Here is a 10,246-nt window from a genome sequence, read left to right on the forward strand (position 1 = left end):
ATAAAATAGAATAGAAATCCCTGATTAGCCTAATTCAGTGAGTTCTCTCAAAGTGCTAATGAACAAAATGGAACAAACTTAAAAAATGAAACAAATTTTGTGTAATTTAACCCAGAATAGTGTAATGTGGCAGTCGTTCAGGCAGTTCACATAAATATCAAACCAGTGCGTCTTGTTTTTTTGTAATGTGATGATTACATTTGGTGATGATTCAGACAAAAAGACAAACTCAGCTCGTCTGTGTCATTTTGAAGATTAAATATAAGAGTGGAATCTTTGAAAAATTCTATTTTGTTGAGAGACTTCAGTTTCTTTTTCTCTAAACCTCAGAAATGTAGTTTTCTATTTTCCCAGTTCCATTGAATGCATCATAAACACACCTGAAGTTAATCAACCAGAAAACAGCTACAGGCGGAAGAAGAAGTAATTCCATCAAAAGCAGCTGCAGATAAAACACTGATAAATGATGAAGTCTGAGAGTCGTGCCTCATCAGAATAATCATCCTGCACAGAAAACTTGATTCAAGCTCAATAAGCAATGCTTTAAAAAAGATCTGGTAACTATAGGGAATGGTTTCCTTGGAGCATGTGACTCCAGCAACAAGAGTTTCTTCAATTAGCAGGTAAGGTGATGGAAAAATGTTTAGAAAGAGACTGAAAATGGCACCAGATGACAAAGCTTTTGCTTTCTTGTTCCATATATTCCACTAAAAGAATCATTAAGCGCATTTGTCATTTTTTGCTAACTATGGGCTTTAATTTGTCTGCTGTAGCGGAGCCAGAGTGGGGGCGAGGGGGCGGTCGCCCCAGGGCCCACAAGGTCATAGGGCCCCGTTTCATGTGATGTGTTCACATTTACTCGTAAATAAATTATTATAATAAAATGTGCAGTGTGTGCCAGAAGGTATACCATATGATTGTGGGCTCCAATTTGCCAATTCTTACATTACGACTGTCCATGAATGCATCAGAGCTGTAAGCCAGCGCTGATTGGCTGTGCGGCATGAACCAGTTTTTTCTTTTGCACTTGATCTAAACTCTTTGGAGGGAAGTTAAACAGTATGCTAAATACTATGCTAGCCGCTAGCGGTACTACCCAAAACCTAACATCGGAGCCACTGGTGAGTCAGTGAAACCTTCAAAAATATTATCTTTATCAGAATGCTGTGGTCTTAAACACCTGACTATTTGAATGTGCCTTGTGTTGCTCTCAACTATAAGAGACCACCGAGTCTATTTTTTTTCTAATATACGTGAATTCCAAAAGATATAGATAGCTGTGTCTATATCTGTCTGAATAGATTGTGTAATTTTAGACCAGCTGTGTTCATTTTATATTTAAGCTGTATCAAAGATGGTACAGATGTAGCCAGTGAGTTTTTATCTGAGTTTTCAGCACCATGGACAGCGGACGCTCTGAGATTGACTCCTGTCAGGCTGAAATTGTGTGTGTGTGTGTGTGTGTGTGTGTCTGTGTGTGTGTGTGTGTGTGTGTGTGTGTGCATTGTGTATTTGTTCTTCAGAACAAGTTTGTGAACTGGTTTGTGACTTTATTCTGCTTTCTGAGGCATACAGGTTTGCTTGGCTCAATAAAAGTAAGCATTATTGTTTATAAGGGACAGAGAATGCTCCGCCCCCTCTGTACTGAGAACCACGCTCTGCCTCTGTTTGATGATGGTGCGTTCAAGGATCAGAGAACAGCAGCCTTGGAGTTGGGAGGAGAACTGGCAGAAAACATCCTGGAATTTTCCAGATATCTTCCTGGGATCGTCAGAACCTCTGGAAAGCCGTGAAATAAAGGAGCAGCAGGAGCAGAAGATCAGAGCCGCTGTGTGACTGCAAAACACTCGACTTTGTTACTTTATTCTACTCATTCTGGGTTCGATTAATACAGCCAAGGTTCCAGTTTCTTTTTCTTTTTAGTAGATTTAATATCTATATTTATTGATGCTCCAGACCAGATGCGTTTGCAGAATGTATATAACAGCTGAAGAACTGAGAGATGAAACCTTATTGAGGAAGTTTTCCTCTTTGCAGCTGATGGTGTCGTGTCCGTCAGTGGCCACTGGGTGGAGGCAGAGTGAAGTGAATGTGGCGTGGAGGGAGTGGTTGGAGGAAAACGTGCAGCAGGGGGAGGTGGAGGAGGTGGAGCAGGGTGGGGGGCGGTTTGGTGAGTGACCAGCAGCCTCTCATCAGGCTGTCAGGCTGCCTGCCTGGCTGCTCACCAGCTCTTCTTCAGTGTCTGTGTTCTGGGCAGCAGAGAACAAGCTTCCTCCACACCCCCACCCTCCTTTTCTTTTTCCCTTTAAGATATGTGGTGGTGATTATTGACTGCATCTGAAGGATTTTTTTTAGTCTTCCACTGAATCAGTTTCCCCTTCTGGAAGACATTTTTGGCTCCATCGGGGTCCAAAAAGCCCCCAGACCCCCCCAGACCCCCCCAGACCCCCTCCTGTTGCTGGGAAACCACTCCAGTGATTTGTGTGTTGTCAGAGTGCATTATAGACAGTGACATGGAGGAGGGGGGAGAGAGGGGGAGGCCTTGGCTGGGGAGAGAGCGAGAGAGAGAGAGAGAGAGAGAGAGAGAGAGAGCGAGAGAGAGAGAGAGAGAGAGAAGACAGCGATGGGAGGAAAATGCCTGCCTGCTTTCCTCTCTCTCCTCTACCGTCTCTAAAAACAGGCTGCACTGTGGGGCTTGATGAACGTGCTTTGATTCCCCGTCTCTCCCGTCCTGACGCCCCCCCTCCCTCGCTCTCTCCTCTCGCTGGGTCGAGTTTCAGCTTCTGGGATTAAAGCAGTGAAGAATGTGTTTGGCAGCAAAACTGTTGGGCAGAATATCTGATGTCTGATGGAGGTTGGATGTTAAAACAAAAGGCTTGTTATATGCAATTACCCTAAATCACACTGTGTGTGTGTGTGTGTGTGTGTGTGTGTGTGTGTGTGTGTGTGTGTGTGTGTGTGTGTGTGTGTGTGTGTGGCCAGTGTCCTCCGTTGCTGGACTGGAAGTGTCACATTAAGTACAGATAAAAGCAGTGTGTTGATCATGTGTCGGTCTGGGGTGTTTTGAACTGCTGGACGGTTTCAGGATCAGACTTAAAGACTTCCTGTAATCACCTCTATGACCCAAATCAACAGTTAAAAATCCAGTTGCTTTAACTTACCGGTCCTGTTTTTTTTATTTTTTTTCTTCAATCTGATTAGAAACGGCCCTATAAAACAGACTTGTACACATGAACACTGAATAAATCGATCCACGTTCAATCCTCCTGTACGAGATCCCAGTTGAAATGGGTTTTACAGGATCTGTGACCTGAGCCGGAGGTCTCTGTCCCACCAGACCAGCAGTATGTTTTTCTATCTGCTCAGTCAGCTCCGTGATACTCCGATAGCAGCTACCGGCGCCGCCAGCTGCTCAGTGGTAACTGGACCACACTCTTGACACTGTCAGTCACATTCACACACCACTGGGGGCAGCGTGGGGTTCAGTGTCTTGCCCAAGGACACTTTGACATGCGAACAGTGGGAGATGGGAATTGAACCAACATCAGGATTGTGAGGCGACAACACGCCCAGCTGAGCCACTGAGTTTAAGATATGTATTTCTAATAAGATGAACAAAATCAAGGGAGCTGAAGATACATTTACAGGGAACCTGCTGGCAAGAAAAAAAAATCAATTAAATCAGTGCTGCTTTTTTTTTGAGAGGCAGAATTTTGTTCTGCGTATGTAAACACTGAGTCGAGCAAAAGGAACATAAAGACGTCAGTAACAGCCAGTGAGCTGATACAGATTGATTTACTGTCATTCTGTATGGAACATTCCTCCACTGTAAATATTAACACTGAGATTAAATAAAAAAAAACAAACTGAAGCTTCCTCAGTATTCATCAACATGTTACTATAACTAAGTTACTTGAACTTTAAGGACAAAGAAGATTTATTCAGTTAAAGAGAGGTGCTGCAATAACCAAGGAATCTGCAGTATTGAATCTTTCTTCAACATTCGTATAAAAACACTTTACACAGTTTAGGTCTCATTTAATCTTGTTGAGCCTCCCGTTGGGCCTCGGTCTGGATGGAGCTAATGGAAGCAGGACTGGGAATGAATAATCTGAATTCAAACTCAAACACAAGTCAAAGTACTGCCGATTGACTTTATTCTAAACTCTTTGAAGTTTCTTTCAGTCTGACCAGCTGGAAGTCAAACTTCTGGGATGGAAACATCCACATGACAAAAAAATACCAAAGCTCATCTTTTCACACCGTTAAACCAAGTTTCACCGATCACTGGCGTTTTGTTTTCCTATAGTGATCCGGGAAATTCCTATTTCCCAGCTCTTCCTGAAGGCACCACAGGGAAACGGCTCCTGCTCACTTCAGCTCTTTAAGGTGGTTTTCCTCCTCTGATTGAAGCACTTTGATGTGTGTACCATATTTTATGCGCTATAAGTCACATTTTTACGATAAGGTCAATACCCTGTGTGACCACTAGAGGTCCCTGTGTGACAGCAGAATGATGAGTTTCAACAAAATGTCTCCACAGCGAGAAAGTTACAGAGAAGAGGGTTGTGTCGCTCCGTTAAAGAAAACGCTTTAGGATTAGTCTCATGAGAAAAAAGAAGGAAAAAAACGCTTCGGATCCATCCTCATCTCTGACTGTCTCTCTGTGTTTCTCTCTCTCTCTCTGACCCTGTGATGACCTGAAACAGTGTGAAACACACTGCACTGAACAGAAATGGCCACACACACCTCACCCTCATGGGAACTGTGCTCAGTCAACAGCAGCCTCCATATTTCATCTGAGCTTCTCACTGAAGCTGAACACAAAGCGCAGCTCTCGATTAGAAGATATAAAAAAAGAAAAACTCATAAATATGAAATCAGACAGTGAACGTTATATTTTATACAACGTATGCACCATATAAATCAACATATAAACAGAATACAGGACAATATCTGAACCATTCAGAATGGAGTGAGAACAAAGATGTCAATAGAAGAGACGGGTCATTAGAGCATAAAGACGAGGTCAAATCCAAATACTTCTGAATTTATTCATATAAGAAGTGTTACGATCGGCTCTGTAAGCTGCAAAGGAGGAAACGCAGCGAGGTTTTAAATGCAAAAAGGTTATTTATTAAAGAAAACCATACTAGTAAGGTGTGGTGATGAGGATCAGTGGCGTGTGGAGGTGGATGGTACACCATGTGTGTTATCGGTGTGAAGCTAAACAAAAGGTCAAAAACAAAACAAAAGGACACCCAGGACTGCATGGTCAGCTGGAGGAAACCCGCAGCAGCACGGCTGGGCAGCAAGGCAGCTGGCTGATACAGACTGGCGCTCCGTCCAGGTGCAGCCAGTCCGGCGACTGCAGGCTCCGCCCGGCAGAGACAGGGGGACTCCGGGGGACTATGGCTGTAACGAGTTTCCTTCTGCTGCAAGCTGCGTGAAAAGGTTTGACCAAAGGAAGCCATGTTGGTCACACACCCATTCTTCGTGTGTGTGTTTGGATCAGGTCACAGATTGATGTAATCTCAGGTTTTATTCATCGTTCTGTGGTTACTGCAGCCTCAGATGGTGTCATTTCTCCCGTGTGTCTTTCTGTAAGTGAGACATAATGTGAATTTTACATTCAATAATCGCGTCTTTAGTTTTATGGTCGGTCTTCACCGGAGCGCTAATGCGCCGGTTCCAGCCTCTCTCCAGTCTATAAAGTGGAATAACAGCCGTGTGTCCTCTGACCTGCTGTCACCCGGCTGCGGGACGATCAATACCTCCCCTAATGTCGTCATTTGCTCTCAACACACCGCAGAAAATGAGGCGACTGGAGGTGGGCTGCTTCACTCCATACTCCTTAAACCTCAACTAAAAGCAATTATTCTGATATTTACAGTCCCCAAAAATCAGAATGAATCACTGAGCTAACATCACTGTTTTGCTGTAAAAACCTAAAAATGCTAAGGCCGCTTTACTGATATATTTTCATATTGAACATTTTTTAAAATGGACCAAATGGTGCACTACTTACAAACCCACTCATCAATGAAATTCTGGTTCTAGTCCTTGTCTTCTGTAATATAATGTATAGATGATAAACATGGATTTAAAATTCATGAACAGGTTCATGAGTGTAGCAAACACAAAAGCCAAATTCTCTTAATGATTTTCCATTTTTAAAAAATACAGTCAGTTACTGGAAATTTGAGTGTGTTTGTTTTTAATCCAACCAAAAATACACACGACCATTCACAGCATGGTATCATAAACCTTTACAGTGAAATGTAGGTTTTAAACTTTTGGATCTTTGGAGTCGGCCCCGCCCCGCCAGCAGTCCTCGTTCATCCTCATCAAGAAAAGGAAGGTAACCTGGTCCCACGAAGTTCCAATGGAAGGTGAACCTGTGTTTTTTGGTTTTTGAGCTACGTGATGTTTAATGACCTGCAGACACGTGGTTGTGCTGAAAACCGCATTCGTTTGCAGCGTCTCATCAGAAGTTGACATTTTAAATTTTCTAATGTCTTCTTATTATAGTTTCATGTAAAGAAGAAACATGAAAAAACTTTTTTTTTTCTTTACTTTTACCCTCAAATTTGGTGTGGCCGGCACAAGTCAGGGGTTTCATTAAGTCACGCGCCGGTGCAACACTGGTCCCGGATTGTTAGCATTAGCATTAGCATTAGCATTAGCAAGTTCCAGACAGCAGCTGCTCTGTTATTAAAGCGCAAAACTGTAACATTGCAGGAGCTTCCAGCATCGGAGGATGGAGACATTTGAGAGCAAATTTTCCATAAAGGTGTTTAAACCTGTCTGAGTGACCAGCTCCACTCCCGGATGGACGTAATGTGACGTAATGCTACTTATTGCTAATTTAAGTTCATTCCAGTTGTTCTTCGCACGCTCATTTATGCGTAAGTTTACTTTTGTTCTGTCTTTTACAAAATATATACAACTGTTGAATAAATAGATTCTTTGTTTCTCTGTTTACATTTTGATGATTTTACAGTTCTTCACTGTTTATTTTACAGACATTTATATCAATAACATTTAAATAATGAAGGATTTGACTGTCTTCTGTAGTAAAACGACAATACAAAAGTAAGAGTTTTCTTTTTAAGTGTGTTCTGGTCTGATGATGTGACTCTTCTTTGTTAGAGAGCGATAGAGATAAATGAGAGAAGATCAGTAATCTGATGATCCTGAACACAAAGCTCAGTGACAACTGAGACATTTCTTCCTCACGAGGGGAAATTTAGTTTCTCAGATATTTTTTTTCAGCTAGTTTGAACAGCTTTGTAATGATGTTCCGCATCCTTTTGTTTTATTCCCTGTAATGCATAAATCAGATGAAATTCCTCACCCTATCACCTGATATTCTTCTCTTTCAATGTGCACAAAGTGCAGCAGTTAATCACGTGAGTTTCTGACAGGTTGGATGTTAAGTTTTCGCAGACAATAAAAAGTTTAAGAACTACAAAAGATGAGTGGATTTGATTAAATTCCTCCAATGTTTTACAGCTGCAGGGTTAAAATCATTTCACCTCAGGTTCCACATACACACCAGTTTCATTCACGTTTACATACTTTGACAATTTCTATTTTTTTAAAAACTTAGCATTTACAATAGAAAATTACTGCAGTCTCAACATGAAGCCAATTCTAATGAAACCCTCTGGTGCAAAATACAATGAAATCTTAAAAAAAAAACAACAACAACAAAACAAAACAAAAAAAAAAACTATTGCTGTTGCATTCTGGGTGTTTTTCCACACTCCCCTTGACAGCATGGCTCTGATGCTAATGCTACATAACTAGCTTTCATGGCAGAATCACTGGATCTCAGCTCAAGTTTCAGTTTTGTGGTTATTCATTGAAAAATGTGTTCAATTTTACATGGCTTGTTGTCCGGATTGGAGCCTCTCGCCGGCCGGTTTTGGCCCACGGGCCTCATGTTTGACACCTCTGTGTTTGTCCTGGTTGTAATTTCAGAGGAGTGGTTCTCAGTGACGCCAGCAGGGACGAAGCAGCGGTTTGTACTCCGAGGGTGTGTGTGTGTGTGTGTGTGTGTGTGTGTGTGTGTGTGGAATTCATGCTGAGGTGAGGTCTGAGCCGGAGGTTGATCCACGGCTGATCTGACAAGAAGCACAGGGAGTCAGAATCTGCCTCCAGCCAACTACCCCCCACCACACACACACACACACACACACACACACACACACACACACACACCCTCCAGGATGCGAGTAAAGACAGCCAGGCTGGAGTGGATGTCGGAGGGAATTAGACGGCAGCAGACAATGTGATTTGCTGGTGTTGGAGGATTCTCTCTCTCCCTCTCACACACACTGGCAGCCGCTCGCTGCTCGCAGACCAGCCCGCCCGAGAGGAGGAGGAGGAGGAGGAGGAGGAGGAGGAGGAGGCAGGAAATAGGAGAAATGATGATGAAGACAGAAGGAGAGAGAGTGAGAGCGCTGGAGAAATGGAGCTTCATGTAATTCAGACAGAAAAGACAGAACAATGAGCAGAGGAAGGCAGAGAGCAGGAGACGGTGCAGCGGGAAGACAGTGGCCAGGCCGTCTCAACAGGCCCTCCCCCCGTCCAGGTCCAGGCCCAGGTCCAGATCCAGGTCCAGGTCCAGGTCCAGGTCCAGGTCCAGGTCCAGGTCCAGGTCCAGATCCAGGTCCAGGCCTAATGTGGAGTCATTCTGAGGAGAGTGTGTGGAAGTGCTGGATGCTGTAGTGTGTGTGTGTGTGTGTGTGTGTGTGTGTGTGTGTGTGTGTGTGTGTGTGTGTGTGTGTGTGTGTGTGTGTGTGTGCGTGCGTGTGTGTGTGTGTGTTCATCACTGAACACATCTTTTTGGATGCCTGGTGAGGTGGGACTTTTCCGTTGCCATGAAAACGGGCGTAAATGAAGTGCTGTCTCCTTGTAGATGGCAGAAACTCTGCTCCCGGTCCTGATCCTGATCCTGATCCTGATCCTGATCCTGATCCCGGTCCTGATCCCGGTCCTGATCCCGGTCCTGATCCCGGTCCTGGCCCTGCCCTTCACGGTCGTTGTAAACCGTTGATGTGACAGTAAGAACAGGGTTTGTCATGTTGTCAGTCCACGTTCTCCTGGACTTGGTGGTTTCCATGGAAACGGACATCGTTTTCAGAACGTTTCTGAGGAAATGTGAAACTTTCCTGAAACAGAAACGATGTTTTCACAGGAAACGCTGCCATGGAAACAAAGCCTGAGACTCATGTTTTTGAACATTAATTCTTTTATTTCAACCATTCTTTTTTAACACACACTCATCTTTTATTTAAGGTTGTGTGAAGTCTCAGTTTTAAATATTTCATTTTGTGCCTCTTATAGCTGTAATGCAGTGAACAGAGGACTGTGAGAGTAGAATACAGAGAGAATGAGGAACGCCGTCACATCGTGAGGGATGGTCTGTTTCTGTTCATGTTCAAGCTTCAGCTTTTTCATGGCCCGGTCTGTTTCAGTGGCGAGAGTCTGACGATCGACATGCTTTGGTCTCAAACAGCGGTTCTCGTGTCTTTCAGCTTCTTGTGTGATTCTGAGGAAACGATGTGAAAGTAGGACAAACACACTCCACATTTGATATCGTGCAAAATTGATGTGGATTGGAAATGTGTAAGGGAGTATCTATAGGCTCCAACATTAGACTGTGTGATGTTTTCAACATGACGTTATTTTAGTGTAATTACAACAAAAAGCAACGAGACCAACAGAAAACAACACAATGAAATCTGAATTAAATAGATGGAAAACGGATGGAATATAATCTAACAGCATTATTTGTTGTATAGATGGTTGTTATTGATCCATTTTGGATCCAGACTTATTCATCTGTTGTCATGACAACGGTGTCGGAGCCACTGAGAATACAGTTTTAGAAAATGATTTGTGTTCATGTAGATGGTGGGAATGCTCCGACTCTTCATGTTCCACGACCAGAGCTCCTGCTTCTACTGCACATGCTCAGTAGATGGACAGTGAGAACAAGGTTTCCTCCAGAGAGTCATGACTCCCAGTCCACACGCTCCTGCTCCTGCTCCTGGTCCTGCTCCTGCTCCTGCTCCTGCTCCTGGTCCTGCTCCTGCTCCTGCTCCTGGTCCTGGTCCTGGTCCTGGTCCTGCTCCTGCTCCTGCTCCTGGTCCTGGTGCTGGTCTTACAGGACCACATTGTTTTCAGAGTTCTGCCGTTTCTATGGAAAGTGAAAACTCTTCAGAGATGAAATGCA

This window comes from Salarias fasciatus, chromosome 6 (assembly GCF_902148845.1).
Source record: "Salarias fasciatus chromosome 6, fSalaFa1.1, whole genome shotgun sequence".
NCBI classification, from domain to species: domain Eukaryota; kingdom Metazoa; phylum Chordata; class Actinopteri; order Blenniiformes; family Blenniidae; genus Salarias; species Salarias fasciatus.